Below are 22,798 nucleotides of genomic sequence, written 5' to 3' on the forward strand. Positions count from 1 at the left end.
TTAAACAGTAAGGGGCTGAGTATAGACCCCTGGGGAACACCTTAAGCCGATGGGCAGATTGTAGATCTAGCTTTGGCCGAGAAAACCTGGAAGGTACGCCCACTAAGAAAGGAGGCAATCCAGGCTAAAGCCGGGCCTGCCACTCCCAGGGAGCGGAGAGATTTCAAAAGGATGGAATGAGACACTTAATCGAACGCGGCACTCAAATCCAACAGGATGAGTGCAGATGTTTCACCTTGATCGATACCGTGTCGTAAACTCTCCGTAACTCCGAGAAGTACTGTCTCTGTGGAGTAGTGAGCTCAGAAGCCGGACTGGGATGAGTGTAAAAAACCAGAACTCTCCACTAGATGGTTCAGTTGAGTGTTGACGTGCCTTTCCAGGATTTTCGAAAAGATGGGCAACAGGGATATGGGCCTGAAGTTAGAAGGATTAGAAGCATCCGCACCAGCCTTTTTTAGAAGGGGCATCACCATTGCGTGTTTCCATGCCTGGGGTACATGAGATTCCTTTAAAGAGGCATTTAACAATTTTGTAAATACCTGATACAAGTTAGGATCTAACATCTTCAGGATTTTGGCAGGTAAAGGATCGCGGGGAGACCCTGATTTCACACTATTCAAGCATGAAAGGAAGGAGGCATCATCAAATAGTTGCCATTCCGTGAGCTTCACTGAGGTGACGGCAATTTCAGGCGACAACGAAAATCCAGTCTGGGATTTCTCTACCGAAAGAGTAGAATTCAGTGAATCATAGATGCGCTCGAATTTGAAATAAAAAACTCCGCCAACGACTGACATTGGGCCTCATCCAAGGAAGGGGGAATTGGAGTGGTATCAGCTCCTGTTAATTTCCTGACAACGGAAAACAGAACTCGAGGACAATTTTGCGCTAGCGTTACCGTATTCGTGGTATAGGCAGCTTTCGCACTTTTGCACTGCTTATGGTAACCTCTAAGGGCTTCCTTATAGGCCACTTTCCGCGAGACGGATTAATTACGCCTCCATCTCCTTTCAAGTGCCTTGCAGTTGGCCCGAAGAAGCTTCAACTCCTCTGAGAACCAAGGTACAGGCTGACGATGTGACCTTGTAAATACGGCGCCTTTACACACAACACCTTGCGTGAAAGAGGCGTTCCATGGATGTTGCTGTGGGTGTTCCCGAACAACACCCATGGAACCAACACATTTCCCAGATTTACAAGAAATCGTAAATCTGTAAAAACATCTGAATGCTATGCCTCCCGAGGGGAGCTGCAGGGAGGCGCAACAAGCAGAAATATATTCATTTCTCTTTGGTTTTGTTCTCTTTCTATGCATGCTGCATTCTGCAGCACACATAGAAAGAGGAAATCACCTCTGAAGATTGTTTATGGACAGGAAGGTGTCCCTTCCTGCACATAAACAATCTATACTAATATAATAAAGAGAGAGGCCAAACCTTTGAGGCAGGTAATCTCAGGAAACACAGCACCAATCACAACACCCAATACAGCGTTGGAAAGGGCAGTTGCAGCAGAAGGACATAGGCTATGCAGACGCCCACCATATACATTTAAAAGGTAAAAGAACCGTGCCGGCAAAGTAGTCCCTTGTGGGCGTGTCTGCGTTGTGCTGTGGGCGTGTGCAAATGCTGGGGGCGTGGGGTACGTTCCACCCTTCATCCCATGTCTCATATCGTGTACTGTGGGCGTGTGCTGGGGCGAGGGCGTGTGCGGGGCGCAGGATTACGGGGAAAAAAAGCGAGCGTTGTGCCCACTATTTCGTTGTTTTTTCTTCCCAGGTTCTGTACATTCCAGCTCCGGGTGTGCTTGCCCCGCGCTCCCAGTGACGTGCACCTGCTTTACTGTATGGAGGTCAGGCATGGCGCTATTCCCAAAGGCCGGAAGGAGCGCAAACAGGGGCCATTGTGCAGGAAATGTAATCTCGCCTTAACTTCCGGTGACGCCTGAAGCGCACACTGGAGATTTTCCATTTCTGTTGCGCACAGGCCTCGCCCCACGCACATCCGGACACAAGGCCCTCCTCCACGGAAATAGCACGAACGGGACTATCCCTCCCCCGGGAATATGTGATGATATTCTGCAAACCAACATCCCACATAACATCACTCCGCAATTTTTATAACGCAGGACTATTACTCCGCAAAGACATCATTACTAAAACTTTTACAACGCATATGACTTTATCACACATGCCATTATAACGCAAATGCATGTGTGGTAAAGTCATATACATTGTAAAAGTGCATTATTAAAACATCAAATATATGTTTATATATATGTGTATTTATATATATATATATATATATATATATATATATATATATATATATATATCATCTATACTACTATAATAAAGGACGAACTTTCAGCCTTTGAGGCGGGTAAACTCGGGAACCACAGTGCCAATCCACACACCCGATACACCGTTGGAATCGTCAGGGTGTGTAGATGGTTATAGGCTATATAAATGTAAAAAAAAACGTTATTTAAAAAATGTATAGTAAAAAAAATGTAGTCCCTCCGAAGTAGCGCCGGCCGCGACGTGCGTGCTCACGTCAGGAGCACGGGGAGGAGCGGCGTCCAGGAGCGCGACGAGGAGCGGCGGACATGGCGCGGGGAGGAGCAGGGATGTGAGGAGCAGCGGACAGGCCAGCGGCGGTGCGAGCAGCGGACAGGCTGGAGGAGCGACGGCTGAGGTAAGGGAGTGGCGGACATGGCGCGGGGGAGGAGCGGTGACGTGAGGAGCAGCGGACAGGCCAGCGGCGGTGCGAGCAGCGGACAGGAGGAGCGGTGGCTGAGGTAAGGGGACCCATGTCGGGGCAGGCGGGGGACGGGGCAGGCGGGGGACAGGCCGGGCAGGGGACGGGCCGGGCGGGGGCCCGGGCTGCTGGACAAAGTCGGGTGGTAGTTTAAATATACAAGGGAACCCAAAGTGATGGCCAAGGACCATGGGTTGAGCTACTAATTTTATATTACAAAGGTCCTAGGTTTACCATAATATCAGAAGGATTGATTTTCACAGGCTAAAAATAAAGACTGTGTTTTTTTGCTTTAGTGTCCATCCGGACCTAAAAGTATTTATTTTCAAAATAATGAAGATAGACAACATACAGCGAAAACATTTCGCACATTAATAACTGGGCACAAGCCTGTACCAAGTCAAGGGGAAACACAATACAGGAAGGAAAGACAAAAGGATTCACAGGCAAACAAGGAGAACAGGGTGGCTTAAAAAACAATGCAAGAAATTCTTGAGTAAGCACAAACCCACAGTAACTGCCGGAAAAATACAATTCATATAGCGGGCAGTACTGCAAACAGTCGACGAACGTTTCGATCCCTATCTCCAATGATGTACTGGGATCATCTTCAGGACTAGAATTAATTTTGCCTGAGTATAGCAAGTGAGCCTGTAGGGTATAAACAGGAGGGAAAAGAAGAAAAAAGAAAGATTTTTCTGTATCCATTATTTACAATGTGAGTGCTAAAAGACTAATGTGCTAGTCAACCGCCATTTTCCATGCAAAGTGCAACATGTGCATATGCAGTCGAGTGTTCCCCAAAGGGCACGGAACTCATTGTGCTCGTGTTTGGGATGCAAGACAACAGAACAGACAAAAAAGGCATACCGCGTATTTTTTAAGTGGCAGTGGTGCTAGGTGGCGGGGAATATGTGGTGTTTGTGGTATCGTGGTAATGGGGACGAATTGGTGGCAATTAATTACCACAAGTGGGGCTGGTAGGACCAGTTGTAGAAGATACAAACTTCGGATCGGTTCCAATTGATGTGGAAACCTGGGGAGAGTGATATGATTATGATTCATATGAGGCATGTGGCTAATAGACAATGCCTTATTTAATGTAAAAATTCACAGTTACCAGGTAATAATTCTTAGATACCAAAAGGAGGAACCGGCCAGCATCAATCCATTTTATTCATGACCTGGAAAAGGTTTTATAAACCGAAGTTACCGGTACTGCAGTGATGCCAACAATGACGAATTGGTGCAATTAAGGTTAAAAAACACATTACCGGGAGAGCCTGGCGGGTAGCGTCGGCTCGGATCCGGACTTCAGTTTTAAGGGGGCGGTGATAGTCTGTGAACGAAGAACTATGGTTAACTACAGAAATTCGGGGCAGTGAGTGGTTGAGTAGTGATAAGAAAAACGGGTATTTTTACCGTAACCGGGAAACGGAATACTAGTAAGGCGTACAATGGAGCCTTCCGTGCGAGCCTAAAATAAATAAATATAACCAACCATGGAGCATGTCAAGAGGTACCAGACACGATTGGAAACATGAGGGAGCCACTGATCAGATAGGCGCTTACCTTGAGTCACTCGTAGAGGGGCCGTGATGGGGTCCCGTCAGTGCAGCACAGTGGCTGAATGGTGAGTGTCTGCACGCCGAGGCGTCCATATGTTGTCTTGCCACCAGGGTAGACAGCGCGAATGGACTACAGTCCTTTGGTTAATATCGGTCGCCATATTGGAACGGTGAACCGTGTGAAGACGGGAAATGTGGGGTAACCAATGTGCAGGCCTCTGTTATGATGGAAATTACCAACGAGGGGAATCGATTTAGATAAATTAACTGCTGGATCTACTGACCGACGTGGCCCGTGTTGGTGCTGTATAATAAACAGAGGATTGTGGTGATTTGGGCGCCATTTTGGAGTGGTGAAGTTCAGTGGAGGTGAATATGGCAGGGAAAAGAGGTGTGTCATCAAGTGAATCGCAGTGCCCACAGTATAATGCTCATTCTGTTCAAATACAATTAGAAAACGACTGACATTTCAAATGATGTTACATTTAAAAACAAACAACTATTTTGTGTACTCATGCTTGAATGGGAACAATTGATCAGAGTTTATATAAGGCTTGTCCAGTCCTCAGTCCTGTTAAGGCCATCCTGGATAGAGTTGAACTGTATAATGGACTTCAGTTCTTCCTTATTTAGTAATTGTCCCATATTTCCACCTCTCGGAGGGAGTTTCAAGACCTTCAACACTGTCCATTTTAGTTCATTCTCAGTATGTTTTTTTGCTGCAAAATGTTCCACCAATGGTGCATTCGGGGTACCACATCTGATGCGGCTCCTGTGTTGTCCAATGCGAATTTTTACCTTCTGGCTGGTCTGCCCTATATACACTTTTTGACATGGGCACAAGATAAGGTAAATGACATTGCAAGTGTTGCAATTGGAGAAGGAACGACATTGAATAGTGATGTTATTAAAAGTGAAACTTTTTCCTTCTATTGTGGTGTCACAGTTATTACATCCGCCACATTTTACATGCCCAACAATGGGGGACAGACCCCATACATTTTCAAGTGTAGATGATGGTAGAGGAGCAGGTAGAGCAGCTCTTACAAGGTGATCTCTAAGGTTTCTACTCTTTTTGAAGGCAAAGACAGGTTTCTCCATGCAGAGAACACCTGTGTTTAATATGGGCCAATGTTTAAGAATGCTTTTTCTCAGTTGATTTGAAATGGGTGAAAAGGTGGATATACAGGGAATGCGTTTTGAGGCAGTCTTTTCCTTTGGTGTCAATAAGACTTCCCTCGGGCAATACCATGCACGCTTGGTAGCGTTTTTCACTAATTTCTTAGGATACCCCCTATCTTTTAGTTTGGTTGCCAATATGTTGGCTTCTCGGAAGTAATCCTCTTTACAAGAGCAATTGCGCCTGATACGCAAGAATTGCGAATATGGAAGTGAATCACGTAATGCTCTCGGATGGTTACTGTTGTAAGCCAGGAGAGTGTTTTTCTCAGTGGGCTTCCGGTACAGACGAGTCAGTAGGGAGCCTTCGCTATGATAGATGGACAAGTCCAAAAAGGAGATGGAGTCATGGTCAATGCTGATGGTGAAAGTGAGGCCCAAACAGTTATTATTTAACCAGTGTAGGAATTGGCGCAGGCAATCGTCACTTCCAATCCAAATGATGAAAATGTCATCGATATACCTACGCCAAAACCCGATGCCTGACAAGAAAGGGTTGGTGGGATTGTTAATGACATTAGTCTCTATTTCATCCATAAACAGAATTGCCAGATTTGGAGCAAAAATTGCGCCCATGGCAGTCCCCTTGATCTGTTCATAGAAGGTGCCATTAAAGAGGAAGAAATTCCTCGTTAGGCACAACTCTAAGAGTTGGAGAATGAACATGCTAGGTACAGCATGCGGTTGCGGTCGTGAGTCCAAATATTTTCTAATGACTAGCAATGCTGTGGTCTGTGGGATATTAGTGTATAGGGACTCAATGTCCATGGTTACCAGAGTTTCAGTCGCTGGGTTGTATGGATGATGTTCGATCATGTTAATCATGTGCATTGAGTCCTTTATGTAGCATTGTGTGTAGGGGACAAATTCTTTGATAAAAAAGTCTACGTAGGAACCCAATGGTTCCAAGATGGAGCCACATGCCGACACAATTGGACGGCCTGGAGGGTTTTTTTGATCTTTGTGTATTTTGGGTAGTGTATATATCACCGGTGTTCTAGGTGTTTTTACATTCAGAAAATTGTACTCTTTTTTCGATAAAAAACCAGCCTCAAGTCCCTCTTTAGTGATTTTTTGTATTAGCTCCTGAATTTCTTTGGTAGGATTATGACTAAGTTTCTTGTAGTGTTCCTTATTGTCAAGTTGTCGCAATATTTCAGCAATATATGAGGTTTTTTCTTGCAATACGATGCCACCACCCTTGTCGGCACTTTTGATTATGAGGTTATCATTAATCTTAAGTTGGGAAATGGCATTTTTCTCTTCCCTGGAGATGTTATAGGGTATGAACATTTTTTTGTTTTGGAGTATTTGCAATTCCTTCAAAATTACCTTCTCAAAAGTGGCCACCTCTGTGGGAATCATACTTGCAGATGGTGAAAAATTAGATGGTGGGCGAAAGGGGGTATTAGTGATCCTTTCAGGTGTGGGATGCAACTGAAAGAATGCCTGTAGACGTATACGTCTAAAGAATCTCATTAATTCTGCTTGTAAGTCCATGTAGTTAGGTGGAATAGTAGGCACAAAAGAAAGCCCTTTCATGAGTAATGATAGTTCTTCTTGTGCAAGAGTATATTGAGAAAGATTAAAGATAGGGATGCTGTCAGTGCCCTGGGGCGGAATCAATGTTCCGCTCACCATTGGTAATAATTGTTGCGAGTCCTGCGCTCGCCAGGGGGATAGTTCCATCGTTGGGTTTTTTTTACCTTCCCACGTTGTGGTGGGTCTTGTCCACCTCTGGCTAAAAAAGAATTCTGATTTAGGCCACCTCTTCTTGCCCCACTGCTGCCTTCCCCTGGGTCAGAACCGTCAGAAGAGTCGGCAGAGGTGTCTGAGAATCCCACCAGATTTTGGCGTCTGTTGTAGCGGCCCCAAGGGCGGCTATTTTGGTAACGGGGATAGGCTTTGTTGGTGTAAAAATCTTTCTGCAAGTATGGATAAGTATTCTCAATATTGTAAAGTTTCACGTCCTTTTTAATTTTATTTGATTTTTTATTTTGTTCTATCCTATGGAACTCTGCTACAGTTTTGTCAATTTGCTCAAGGAGTTTTTTTGCATCTGCACTAGGGTCAGAGTCTGTTAATTGTTTGAGGAGGTCTGCGATTTCTGTTTCCAATGATTTGAGGGTTTCACTCGCAATGTCTATGCCCAGGGCTAACCAATGGCGTGAGCAGGTTGTACCTATAAAGCTGAAGTTTTGGATGTATTTAGGGTTATCAGTGAAAATACCCGGGATATTTCGAACCTGTAAACCTAGCGGGATTACATTGGCCTTTAAATAATCTGTCAACATCAGAATCATGAGCTCCAGCCTAACTTGTTTCTTTTTCAATTTTTCTAGTTGTTCTGGAATAGAATCATTGACTGAAATTGGGGCCTCTGGGGTCTCTGACAATAGCGATGGGCGTGAGCATAGTTGTTTCAAATAGTCGTCTGTATAGAGGGGTGTGTTGACTGACATATTAGATAGATAAGTGCGGGAGGGGGATAATAGCGTTAAGTGATAGGGAAGACAAGGTGTCAGGACTGACCCGCCCCCAAGGAGAGGTGGGCAAAGGATTAGAAACCCTTGCAATCTAGTGATTGCGCTAAATGTAGTTTAAATATACAAGGGAACCCAAAGTGATGGCCAAGGACCATGGGTTGAGCTACTAATTTTATATTACAAAGGTCCTAGGTTTACCATAATATCAGAAGGATTGATTTTCACAGGCTAAAAATAAAGACTGTGTTTTTTTGCTTTAGTGTCCATCCGGACCTAAAAGTATTTATTTTCAAAATAATGAAGATAGACAACATACAGCGAAAACATTTCGCACATTAATAACTGGGCACAAGCCTGTACCAAGTCAAGGGGAAACACAATACAGGAAGGAAAGACAAAAGGATTCACAGGCAAACAAGGAGAACAGGGTGGCTTAAAAAACAATGCAAGAAATTCTTGAGTAAGCACAAACCCACAGTAACTGCCGGAAAAATACAATTCATATAGCGGGCAGTACTGCAAACAGTCGACGAACGTTTCGATCCCTATCTCCAATGATGTACTGGGATCATCTTCAGGACTAGAATTAATTTTGCCTGAGTATAGCAAGTGAGCCTGTAGGGTATAAACAGGAGGGAAAAGAAGAAAAAAGAAAGATTTTTCTGTATCCATTATTTACAATGTGAGTGCTAAAAGACTAATGTGCTAGTCAACCGCCATTTTCCATGCAAAGTGCAACATGTGCATATGCAGTCGAGTGTTCCCCAAAGGGCACGGAACTCATTGTGCTCGTGTTTGGGATGCAAGACAACAGAACAGACAAAAAAGGCATACCGCGTATTTTTTAAGTGGCAGTGGTGCTAGGTGGCGGGGAATATGTGGTGTTTGTGGTATCGTGGTAATGGGGACGAATTGGTGGCAATTAATTACCACAAGTGGGGCTGGTAGGACCAGTTGTAGAAGATACAAACTTCGGATCGGTTCCAATTGATGTGGAAACCTGGGGAGAGTGATATGATTATGATTCATATGAGGCATGTGGCTAATAGACAATGCCTTTAATGGCACCTTAATGGCACCTTCTATGAACAGATCAAGGGGACTGCCATGGGCGCAATTTTTGCTCCAAATCTGGCAATTCTGTTTATGGATGAAATAGAGACTAATGTCATTAACAATCCCACCAACCCTTTCTTGTCAGGCATCGGGTTTTGGCGTAGGTATATCGATGACATTTTCATCATTTGGATTGGAAGTGACGATTGCCTGCGCCAATTCCTACACTGGTTAAATAATAACTGTTTGGGCCTCACTTTCACCATCAGCATTGACCATGACTCCATCTCCTTTTTGGACTTGTCCATCTATCATAGCGAAGGCTCCCTACTGACTCGTCTGTACCGGAAGCCCACTGAGAAAAACACTCTCCTGGCTTACAACAGTAACCATCCGAGAGCATTACGTGATTCACTTCCATATTCGCAATTCTTGCGTATCAGGCGCAATTGCTCTTGTAAAGAGGATTACTTCCGAGAAGCCAACATATTGGCAACCAAACTAAAAGATAGGGGGTATCCTAAGAAATTAGTGAAAAACGCTACCAAGCGTGCATGGTATTGCCCGAGGGAAGTCTTATTGACACCAAAGGAAAAGACTGCCTCAAAACGCATTCCCTGTATATCCACCTTTTCACCCATTTCAAATCAACTGAGAAAAAGCATTCTTAAACATTGGCCCATATTAAACACAGGTGTTCTCTGCATGGAGAAACCTGTCTTTGCCTTCAAAAAGAGTAGAAACCTTAGAGATCACCTTGTAAGAGCTGCTCTACCTGCTCCTCTACCATCATCTACACTTGAAAATGTATGGGGTCTGTCCCCCATTGTTGGGCATGTAAAATGTGGCGGATGTAATAACTGTGACACCACAATAGAAGGAAAAAGTTTCACTTTTAATAACATCACTATTCAATGTCGTTCCTTCTCCAATTGCAACACTTGCAATGTCATTTACCTTATCTTGTGCCCATGTCAAAAAGTGTATATAGGGCAGACCAGCCAGAAGGTAAAAATTCGCATTGGACAACACAGGAGCCGCATCAGATGTGGTACCCCGAATGCACCATTGGTGGAACATTTTGCAGCAAAAAAACATACTGAGAATGAACTAAAATGGACAGTGTTGAAGGTCTTGAAACTCCCTCCGAGAGGTGGAAATATGGGACAATTACTAAATAAGGAAGAACTGAAGTCCATTATACAGTTCAACTCTATCCAGGATGGCCTTAACAGGACTGAGGACTGGACAAGCCTTATATAAACTCTGATCAATTGTTCCCATTCAAGCATGAGTACACAAAATAGTTGTTTGTTTTTAAATGTAACATCATTTGAAATGTCAGTCGTTTTCTAATTGTATTTGAACAGAATGAGCATTATACTGTGGGCACTGCGATTCACTTGATGACACACCTCTTTTCCCTGCCATATTCACCTCCACTGAACTTCACCACTCCAAAATGGCGCCCAAATCACCACAATCCTCTGTTTATTATACAGCACCAACACGGGCCACGTCGGTCAGTAGATCCAGCAGTTAATTTATCTAAATCGATTCCCCTCGTTGGTAATTTCCATCATAACAGAGGCCTGCACATTGGTTACCCCACATTTCCCGTCTTCACACGGTTCACCGTTCCAATATGGCGACCGATATTAACCAAAGGACTGTAGTCCATTCGCGCTGTCTACCCTGGTGGCAAGACAACATATGGACGCCTCGGCGTGCAGACACTCACCATTCAGCCACTGTGCTGCACTGACGGGACCCCATCACGGCCCCTCTACGAGTGACTCAAGGTAAGCGCCTATCTGATCAGTGGCTCCCTCATGTTTCCAATCGTGTCTGGTACCTCTTGACATGCTCCATGGTTGGTTATATTTATTTATTTTAGGCTCGCACGGAAGGCTCCATTGTACGCCTTACTAGTATTCCGTTTCCCGGTTACGGTAAAAATACCCGTTTTTCTTATCACTACTCAACCACTCACTGCCCCGAATTTCTGTAGTTAACCATAGTTCTTCGTTCACAGACTATCACCGCCCCCTTAAAACTGAAGTCCGGATCCGAGCCGACGCTACCCGCCAGGCTCTCCCGGTAATGTGTTTTTTAACCTTAATTGCACCAATTCGTCATTGTTGGCATCACTGCAGTACCGGTAACTTCGGTTTATAAAACCTTTTCCAGGTCATGAATAAAATGGATTGATGCTGGCCGGTTCCTCCTTTTGGTATCTAAGAATTATTACCTGGTAACTGTGAATTTTTACATTAAATAAGGCATTGTCTATTAGCCACATGCCTCATATGAATCATAATCATATCACTCTCCCCAGGTTTCCACATCAATTGGAACCGATCCGAAGTTTGTATCTTCTACAACTGGTCCTACCAGCCCCACTTGTGGTAATTAATTGCCACCAATTCGTCCCCATTACCACGATACCACAAACACCACATATTCCCCGCCACCTAGCACCACTGCCACTTAAAAAATACGCGGTATGCCTTTTTTGTCTGTTCTGTTGTCTTGCATCCCAAACACGAGCACAATGAGTTCCGTGCCCTTTGGGGAACACTCGACTGCATATGCACATGTTGCACTTTGCATGGAAAATGGCGGTTGACTAGCACATTAGTCTTTTAGCACTCACATTGTAAATAATGGATACAGAAAAATCTTTCTTTTTTCTTCTTTTCCCTCCTGTTTATACCCTACAGGCTCACTTGCTATACTCAGGCAAAATTAATTCTAGTCCTGAAGATGATCCCAGTACATCATTGGAGATAGGGATCGAAACGTTCGTCGACTGTTTGCAGTACTGCCCGCTATATGAATTGTATTTTTCCGGCAGTTACTGTGGGTTTGTGCTTACTCAAGAATTTCTTGCATTGTTTTTTAAGCCACCCTGTTCTCCTTGTTTGCCTGTGAATCCTTTTGTCTTTCCTTCCTGTATTGTGTTTCCCCTTGACTTGGTACAGGCTTGTGCCCAGTTATTAATGTGCGAAATGTTTTCGCTGTATGTTGTCTATCTTCATTATTTTGAAAATAAATACTTTTAGGTCCGGATGGACACTAAAGCAAAAAAACACAGTCTTTATTTTTAGCCTGTGAAAATCAATCCTTCTGATATTATGGTAAACCTAGGACCTTTGTAATATAAAATTAGTGGACAAAGTCGGGTGGGCGGGGGTCGGGGAAGCCTGTTGCTCCCGGACAAGGTCGGGACGGGCTGCTAGTATATATATATATATATATATACATATACATACACATTTTTTAAATTTAATTAAAACATTTATTCTCTTGAATTGCATTATTTATATTATTTTTATTTATTATTTTATTTTATTACCCCTTACACCCTAAAAACTAATCCCACCATGCTCCCTTTAAATACCCCTGCACCCCATAATATTTTACTCCTTAAAATACCCCAACACCCTTAAACACTAACCCATCTTAACCCAATAAATATACCCTGTACCCCAAAACCCAAACCAATCCCTAAACCCTAAAAATACCCCTGTACCCCAAAACCCAAACCTAGCCCTGAACCCTATAAATACCCCTGTACCTCAAAACCCAAACCTACCCCTGAACCCTAAAAATACCCCTGTACCCCAAAACCCAAACCTAGCCCTGAACCCTAAAAATACCCCTGTACCCCAAAACCCAAACCTACCCCTGAACCCTAAAATACCCCTGTACCCCAAAACCCAAACCTACCCCTAAAACCCTAAAACAGCCCTGTACCCCAAAACCCAAACCTAGCTCTGAACCCTCAAAATACCCATGTACCCCAAAATCCAAACCTACCCCTGAACCCTAAAAATACCCCTGTACCCCAAAACCCAAACCTATCCCTGAACCCTAAAAATAACCCTTTACTCCAAAACCCAAACCTACCCCTGAACCCTAAAATACCCCTGTACCCCAACACCCAAACCTAGCCCTGAACCCTAAAAATACCCCTGTACCCTAAATCCCAAACCTAGCCCTGAACCCTTAAAATACCCCTGTACCCCAAAACCCAAACCTACACCTGAACCCTAAAAAAACCCTTATACCCCAAAACCCAAACCTAGCCCTGAACCCTAAAAATACCCCTGTACCCCAAAACCCATACCTATCCCTAAACCCTAAAACTACCCCTGTACCCCATAACCCAAAACTATATCTGAACCCTTAAAATACCCAAACACCCCAAAACATATACCTCAGTACACCAAAACATATACCCCTATACCCATGCTTACCATATCCAAACATAAAAAAGAACATGCTTTTACCATTCATGCATTTACAACTAATTTCGTTCTAAATATATGCGTGGTAAAAGCATATCAAATGTAATGCCATGCGTTATAATGGCATTGCGGAGTGATGGTACTTTCGTAATGAAAGTATGCGGAGTGATGGTATGCGGAAAGAAAGTTGCGGAATAATGGGTGTTTACCCTCCCCCGGTAAGTACATTGGTGGCACGGTGGCCCACATCTCCAGCAACATACTCATATTTTTTCACCACCCATTTGAAAAATGCACAGGTCTCTCTCATTGATGAACAAAAACACTGGTGGTGGAGGGTCCTAGGGGAAGGTTTACCGACCTAGTCTGCTATGACCCCTAATTACATAACTACACCAACAAAAAAATAGCAGTTAGTCAAACAACTAACTAAAGCATGTTCTGTGTGTATCAAAGCAGAAAAGTGAGATCTTGACTATGGAAACTCATCCAAATATGCGAGTTCCCATCATCATTTCATGCCCCTGAAGCCGAAACAAGATCGGATTACGTGTGTAAACACGTTTTGTACACAATCCAATCAAATCCAAAAGATTGTGAGAAAGCACTGGAAGATCCTAAATACTGGCACTGATGCACTGCCACCTCCTTTGTTTGCTTTTAAAAGGGAACAGAGTCTGAGAGACCAATTAGTTCATACCAGACCCAAGAACACTATTCCCCGTGCTGTAGGGACACTCTGGGACTTGCCAGCTGTCACTGGACATCATCCATGTGGCAGCTGTGCCGCTTGCCCACAAACATCGAAAACATTGAACATCAACATAGGCACAGATCGCCCTTGGCAGTTAAGAAGGTTCACTAATTGCAATAGCACGAACTTGATTTACCTGATCACTTGTCCCTGCAATAAGAAATATGTGGGGATGACGACCAGAAAGGTCAAGGTGAGGATTTTGGAGCATAAGAGTTCGATTAGGTGCTCCAAACAGGCAACCAAATTAACAAATCACTTCTTAGAAGTAGGGCATCTACCGACTGATCTTCATTGGACAGTACTAGATCAACCATTGATTCCATCTGGGGCAGATGTTTCTGCTTTTCTGTTCAGCTGTGAACAAAAAGGGGTGTTTAGGCTTAAGACTGATAAAATAGGGCTAAATGAAGACATCCCTTGGATGTCGCTTTAACTGATTTCTACTTTAGCCTTATTATTACATCACTAGAGTTGGTCCCTGCAGTCTGCTTTATGAGCCTATAGTCCAATATGAAACATGATTCCAAGTCTAGACGAGGGGTCTAGTGCCATGGTTCCCTGTTCCCTGTTCCTTCCTTTTTCAAAATCAAAAATTCAAAACCACAATGGATTGTGTAATTCATATACCACCTATTCCAAATATTGGTTCCTATAATGTCCTAAATTATTACCAGGATCCACTAACATCTGATTGAGCAAGCATTGGATATTTGAATTGAAGAATTGTCAATAAGAGCTTGCCTGTTTTTCGCCAATTTAATCGCGTTTATGGCAAGAACTACAAGCAATCGCTTGTAGAACTACATTACCCGCCATTCCAAGCGCGGAACGCTCTGATGACGTCATACGTACTGGCGACACCGCCGTCAGAACGAACTAAAGGTTTGAGTCCTCGCCGCGTCTGTACCTCCCCAACAGACAGCCCAGAGGGACGTCCGGGGTACCGACGGAGAGGTGAGTGCCCATCACTTAGCATTGTTGTTAGCCATTCCATTGTGATAATGTAGTGAGTTGCGAGGTTTTGACTAACAGTACGTTTGCTGATACGCCCTTAACAATGACGTTTAAGACTAACTATAGATATGCTCTAGCTACTCCGGCTGAATCGCAAGGGCTGCAAGCCAGATGACACCACATGTATGACTATCAGCCATAGAGCGTAGATGCGATAATCGGCATTTGAGAACAGGATTGTAGCCGCAAGCCCGTGATGTATTTCATACTAGATGTGGCACGGGTCGGCGTGCGTCGCTGAGAGTGCGCTGTCACCAATGGCAAACAACACCTATGATCCGATAACGCTGTATCACTTAGATGAATATGCCGCATGAGGCAACAATTGCTGGCAAGCCCTGACATTTAATTTCGCCATTTAAAGATGTCTGGGGAGAGACTTGGCAGAGCTCGGTGGGTCGTTATAGACTGGCTTATCACTGCTGTTTTATGGACTTTAATTTCCATAGTGTAAAGAGCTTTTTTTATTCCCTTCGCCAGAGCGGTGCTCCAAGTACCTGAGCTGAAGCCAGGTGAGGTGGGGCTATTCCTTCCTGCTAATAAGGTTAGTGAGTAAGAAAATGAGATGGCAAACTACATTGCCTGTTGCGGCTGATAGTGCATCAGCCAGCAAATGAATTTGTACCAATCATACGATTCATGCAAATGGTAAATGATAAACTAATAGTGCCTTGTCTGTCCTTTTCTTTTGTATGTATCTGGTGTTCCACATTGGACTTTTTCACTATGAAGCCAGGAAGATGGTAACAGATCACGTCTAAGGTGATATTACTTCTTTTTATCATTAGCAGTAGCATTAATGGTCCTGAAGAAGCAGCAGGAGACCACTTGGCTCCGTGTCTGCAGAAACATGTCGACCTAAGATACTTCCTAGTAGTTATTTGTTACACTACTATCTGCACTGTTTTTATTGACTTTGGGATTGAAGGGGTACAGAATAAATGTTTTTTTCCCCTGTCACTGCCCAATCTTAATATAATCTTTCTTTACTGTTCACTGATTCACTTTCACTTTTTCCTTTTTGCACTGCTACTCAGTCATCTACAGACACTCTTACCTTCCCTCACGATACGTTTGGTATAGATTAGGCTTGTAACATCTGCCAATCTATTGTGGATACTCGACCTTCTAAATATGAGGGTCCCCAGATGATGAAGGGCGGTCTCGTTAGTTGACTGATGGGAACTCACATATTTGGATGAGTTTCCATAGTCAAGATCTCTCTTTTCTGCTTTGATACACACAGATACATGCTTTAGTCAGTTGTTTGACTCACTGCTATTTTTTTGTTGGTGTACTCTCTCATTGATAGCCAGCACCGACATACACTTTTAGACCCACCTCCCGCCACAAGTTCTAGAATTGCGAACTTTAGAGCTGGGGAGCTACATTCGAATCTCAGCATCAGCTCAACATCCTGTGATTCCAGGCAAATCGCTTTGTCTCCCCTTGCCTACCACAAATGAATGTGTTCTTCTGTAATGTAAATTGTGCTCATGCCATGTAGTCGAGTTTGTGCTATATAATATTGCAAGGAAAAATAAAGTAGGGAAACTCAAGTTCACACACTACTGAACGCGCACTCTTAAGTACATCAGCAGTGCACTGTGAATCGGAGCGTTTCACAGGCTGTCACAGATAAGAAATGCTATCAAAACGAAATCCTACAAAACAATACACTACTGGCCGGCAGCAAATCATACCCGGACAACGTCGGGAAGGGCTGCTAGTATATGTATATAGCGATAACTCTAATCACTAGTATATGCTGTAGACCATTGTACTCTCTACCATCCCTATGTGACGCTTAGAGTTTATCCATTTGTATTGCTTCCTTGAGTGACTCTCTTCCTTGTGTGACTTTACAACCTGTACATTTGCAATTTTTTCTACTTGTATCTTTTATGTAACGCACGTAATCCTAAGTCGTTATGTATTGAAACTGGTTCTTATGTAAAGCGCTCTGACACCTTTGGGTAAAGTTTGCACTAGATAAAAGCGCATTAAATAAATACGTGAAGAGAGCCCTTTGATTGGGATGAAAAATGTGTTGACTCTCTAAAAGAGAACACAAAATAAATTTCAGTGATTCCAATAGTGTGCTACCCGACCAGTATTTTGATTTCTCCCTGAGAGGTAATTGCATCCTGTATAACACAAATAACCTACACATAAAACCTGTCAGTACGATTGGCTTTGTCAATGGTTGTTAGCTGCTTAACATAAATGAGTAACAATAAGGATTTGTTATGAATGATTAACCTTCAAAATATTTCAATTCTAAATTTTCAATAGTATTGAGGCCTGAGGAAGGAATGTTGGTTGTCAGTCATGTGTGCTTTACGTTAGATATATATGTCCTTTTTCTCTGCACAGCTCGTCCATCTGCACATCTTCAACCACCTCCCTTTCCTCTTCAGCGCCCTCTTTTCACTCTTACCCCATGCAATTTCTTGCATCTCCCTCACTTCACCACCTCAAACATGCACTGCACTCACTCATTCACATTTAAGCAATTTATTTACTTTTGCCCTGTAAATATTTTACCATCTGTGCACTTCCTTTACACACATTTTCACAAAACTGCAATTACAACTGGAATACATGACCTGTTCTGTTTGTTCTGCAGAGAGGCCAACCCACTGACATGCACTTTGGCTTCAGTGTCTGAGCTCTCTAATCAAAGACCCTCGTAAACACCTGCACAGCTTAAAGTCCAGATGTACGACCATTTTGCGGGCGCAAAATCAGTCGCAAACCGATTTGCACAAGCAAAATTGGTTGTGCGCAATGTACGAAAGCCACTCGCAAAACACAATTTTGCGATGCGAATTAATACCGACTCGCAAAAAATGCAACTGTTTTTTGTGTTTATAAAACAGCAACTCGTAATTTGCAAGTCAATAATTATAATGTACAAACCAGTCGCAAATAACGAAATTGCACAAAAAAGGCTCCTTTGCGCATTCAATTTACCACTTACCAGAACCAGGTGGTAACCAGACCCAACCTATAAAAACAGACCCAGAATGCATCAGAATTCTTTCCACAATGGCTGTCTTGTACGTGATAGCGAGGAGAATGCGGATACTGGCTGCTCAGCAGAGTTGGCGGAGACAGGAGAGGATATTCAGAGTCAGGCTAACATTGTTTGAGAAGACAGAGGAAGAGCTTTATGACCAGTACAGGCTGAGAAGCACTGTCATCATAAACCTCATAGACACCTTGAGGCCACAATTGGAAAACAGGACCCTTTGCAGCAATGCAATCCCCACACATGCACAGGTGTTGTGCTCCCTTCACCTATTGGCCACTGGTTAGCTACCAAGATGTAATTGCAGTGGCCGTAGGTGTGACACGGAGTGCGCTTTCGCGTTTCTTTCACAATTTCCTAGATACCATGCTACTCCACATCCATCAACACATCTACCTGCCCAGGGATGATGAGGAACTTGAAAATACAAAACTGCAATTTTACAGAATAGCAAGGTTTCCACAGGTCATAGGGTGCATTGATAGGACCCATGTGCCCATATGTTCCCATCCCACATAGAATTCATATTCCGTAATATGAAAAGTACAAATTGCTTCACCATCCATGTTGTCTGTGACACAAACAACATTATAACAGACATTGTTGCTTAATATCCTCGAACCACCCAGGACTCATACATCTTTAGACACAGTGGTATGTACCAGAAATTAGAAAAAGGTGACTTTGATCAAGGATACCAACTAGGTACTGAATTTACATGTCCACAGTGACAAGAATTTGCACAGTAATGTCTGTCTGCATGTTGTCTCATGATCATATATCTCTCCCGAGGTGACATGCCCTGCGGTCATGGATCCTCACACAGTACCTATCTCCCAACAATGTACATGAAAGGCGGTGCAACAGGGCACATTGGAGCTCCAGAACCGTGATCAAGCGCACATTTGGCATCCTAAAATCGCAGTTCAGGTGCCTCCACAAGAGTAGCGGATCCCTGCAGTATGCATCCACGACGCTCTGCAAAATAGTGGCAACATGTGCCATGCTCCACAGCATGGCCTGCAGGGCTGGATTGCCCATGGATGTGACTGATTCAGAACCAGAGAATCATGACCCAGGACCACCTGCCAACATGAGTGGGATGGAAGCTCTGAAACAGAGAGGAGAAAGCCCAGGAACCAGATAGCTAACAATTATTCTTAAAGGTACGTCCAAAGTAATGACCTGCACAGCTTACTCTCTACATAGGACCGTAAAAATTGATAATTTAACATTGAATTTGTGCTTTATTGTGCAAGCCTGCACACACAAAATCAGGACAACCTGTGCATCACAAAATGCATGCTAAAACAAATGAGTAACTATATTGTGGTTACATCACCACAAATTTTTAATAAGATGTGGGGTAATGTCTTTGAAGTAACTCTACACAATTCACTTGCTGCCTCTACGTCCAGCCTGGTTAGAGCTGCAACTTGGAATCCCAGCCTGGTGGCGGCTGCTCCTAGGCATAATTGGTGTTTCCACAGCAGGGACGCTACTGCTTCTGGAAAATTCACTGTCAGCGCCCTATGTAGCAGCACCACTGACAAACATATTAGTCTGCAGTGTCTCCACTGCTGCAGTTATTTGTTGCAGCACGCGTGCCACATCACCACTGTAGTGGCCCATCTCCGGATCACTGACAAAATATCGACCTAGAAAATATCGACCTATAGGAATATCGATGCAGAAATATCGAAGGCAAGAATAACGACATCCTATCTACAACATGGTAAGTACAAAAATATCGAAAAAAATGTATAGATGTTAAAAATATCGATGTTAAAAATTTCGTTTTTTTCTGTAAAAATATAAATGTAAAATAAAGTAAATAACACTAATAAATAAAATAAACATAGTCAAAAATATCTAATAATGTTTAAAATTAATAAATAATACATATATAATATTAGTACATTAGTTAAACATATACAGAAAATATATAATATATAAGTACTTAACAATAAGTTGTAATAATTATTTTAATAATTTATAAATTCATAAAAAATATTATAATTTACAAATACATTTACAAACATAAAACAAAAACATAAATAAAAGTAAAGATTTATGTTTAATAAATAAAAAAATTAAATATAACTTTAATATTTTAAAATTAATTATATACTACATTATCTAAATGTATACAAAAAAATTAAATAGCTAAATAAATAAAAATACTTTTCAAAATCCATGAGTAAAAAAAATACAGTAATAAAAATATTGGATTGCATAGAACTTAAAATTACCATTCCCACTCCAGAGAGTGCAACAGTAGAGAAATTGTTGTATAGCGTAGAGGTAAACATTACTATTCCAACTCCAGAGAGTGCAACAGTAGGGAAAACGTTGGATAGCGTAGGGGTAAAAATTAGTATTCCAATTCCAGAGAGTGCAACAGTAGGGAAAGCGTTTTGAATTCTTTGACGATGTTGAATAGTTCCTTGCTGTTATGGGCGTTGTTGTCGAGTCGATTCTTGAAAGCTGATTTCTTGGTGGATCGAATCAGCTGGTGGTGTTTGCAGGTGGCTGACTTGAAGGTGGTCATGTTGTCGGTGGTTGGGTTTTTTCTCCATGTTTTCTCGAGAGTACGGCATAGCTTCTTGGATTTCTTAAGGTCATCGCTGAACCAGGGGGCCTTTTTGTTGTCTTGTTTGGTGTGATGGTTTTTCAAGGGTGCTAATTCGTCAGCGCTGTGAGTGATAATAATAATAATAATAATAATAATAGGAAACTTATAATGCGCTCAGCTTACCCTGGGGCATCCCGGCGCAGACAGACCAAGGAGAGACTCAAGTAGTCATTATTGTGGAAACAAGAAGGTCTTGAGAAGTTTCCTAAATAATAAGATCTTGGGCTCAGAGCGAATCTCGAGGGGCAGAGAGTTCCATAGAGTCGCCACCTGTACAGAGAAGCGTCTGCCCCCAGATCGAACTCTCCTTACTCTCGCTGACTGCAGTAGATGTTGTTGGTCCGAGCGTAAAGGACGTGGGGGCTTATACGGACGGGCCATGTTAAAAAGGATAGGGGGACCTTTGCCATGCAAGATTTTGTGGGCCGTGCACAGCGCCTTAAACTTCACCCGCTCCTTCACCGGGAGCCAATGAAGCATCTTAAGGGCCGGAGCAGCGGACTGTCTTCTAGGAACATCCATAAGAAGTCTAGCCGCTGCATTTTGCACCTGCTGGAGAGTTTTAAAGGTCGCTTCGGGAGCGCCAAGGAACAGCGCATTCCCGTAGTCAAGCCTCGAGAGGATTAAACCACGTGATCCATTGTTTGAATTTGATGGCGGCTTGGTTTGGGTCCGATGAGAGGGCGGGTGGGTTCTGGTTGAGCGATGTGAGGAGTTGGTCGGTGGTGATTTTGTTTCATTTTCTCCGGGGGATAGGTTGTGGGGGGTTGTGGGTCGAGGTGGTTTTGTAGCTGAAGAGAACACAACAGTGGTCAGTCCAATGGAGAGCTGTGGTGAGATCGAAGGAGATGTGTTTGCTGGAGGTGAAGATTGGGTCGAGCGTATGTCCGGCTACATGGGTGGGGGTGTCAACAAGTTGTTTGAGGCCGAGATTGGCCAGGTTGTCAAGAAGGGTGGTGGTGTTGCTGTCGTTTTTCTTTTCCAGGTGGAAGTTGAGGTCTCCTAGTAGAATGTAGTTCTCGGAGGGGAGGGCATGTGGACTGATGAAGTCAGTGATGTATTCGCTGAATTGTTTACGGGTTCCTGGAGGCCTGTAGATGAGGGTGCCTCTGAGTGTGGTCCTAGGGTCGGTGTGGATCTGGAAGTGGAGGTGTTCGGCGGTTGTAAGGTTATCGTCTGAGCTGGTCGTGATTTTGATGGTGTGCTTATGGACGATGGCGATGCCTCCTCCTGTTTGGACGGTGCGGTCTTTCCGGATGATCTTGTAATTGTCCGGAATGGCAATGGCGAGGTCGGGTGTTGATGATACATTCATCCATGTTTCAGTAAGGAAGGCGACGTCCGGTGATGTAGTGTCGAGTAGATCCCAGAGTTCAGTGGCGTGTCTGTGGACCGAGCGGGTGTTCAGCAGGATGCACTTCAGGTGGTTAGAGTCGGAGCTGTGTTTGGGGTTAGTGGATGTGGTATGGGTCTTATCGCTGGTAAATTTGCAGGAGCGGCAGGTGAAGGGACCGTGGGTACGTCCCGGGGCAGCTTCGTAGCATTGTGGTGTGTGTCCGGGGTTAAGGGCGAGGAGAGTTGTGGCATCATACGTGAAGCGAGAGGGCTGGGTAAAGCGGGACCAGAGGGTCTGGCGCTGGGTGCGGTCCAGGTGCGGACGGGCGTAGACAGGCTTACCTTTGGCGCACCTTCTAGCGCATGGGGCGCGACCGCTGCGCGTGGACGCTGCGCGGAAAGGCATCTGTCATATATGGATGGTGGAGGGGGCGGGGGCGAGGGAGGAGCAGCTTGGAGGCGTTAGCGTGGCGGGGAGGCCCTCCACGAGGCACAACAAACAAAATGGCTGCGAAAACAGACAAACCTGAAGCAGGACGAGATTGGGGCACACAGATGGATGGCGCTATGGGCGGAGGTAGCAGCGCAATTAGTCAGTAATATTGTTTTCAAACTCTAGCAATGGGATCGCCTGAAATTACTTGCGAGCACAGTTAGTGCCAAAGCGGACAATAGCAGGCACAGGAAGTCAGCGTATAATGTTTACAAGCGCTATTGCT

Source organism: Lissotriton vulgaris, chromosome 7 (genome assembly GCF_964263255.1).
Source record: "Lissotriton vulgaris chromosome 7, aLisVul1.2, whole genome shotgun sequence".
In the NCBI taxonomy this organism is placed as follows: Eukaryota; Metazoa; Chordata; class Amphibia; order Caudata; family Salamandridae; genus Lissotriton; species Lissotriton vulgaris.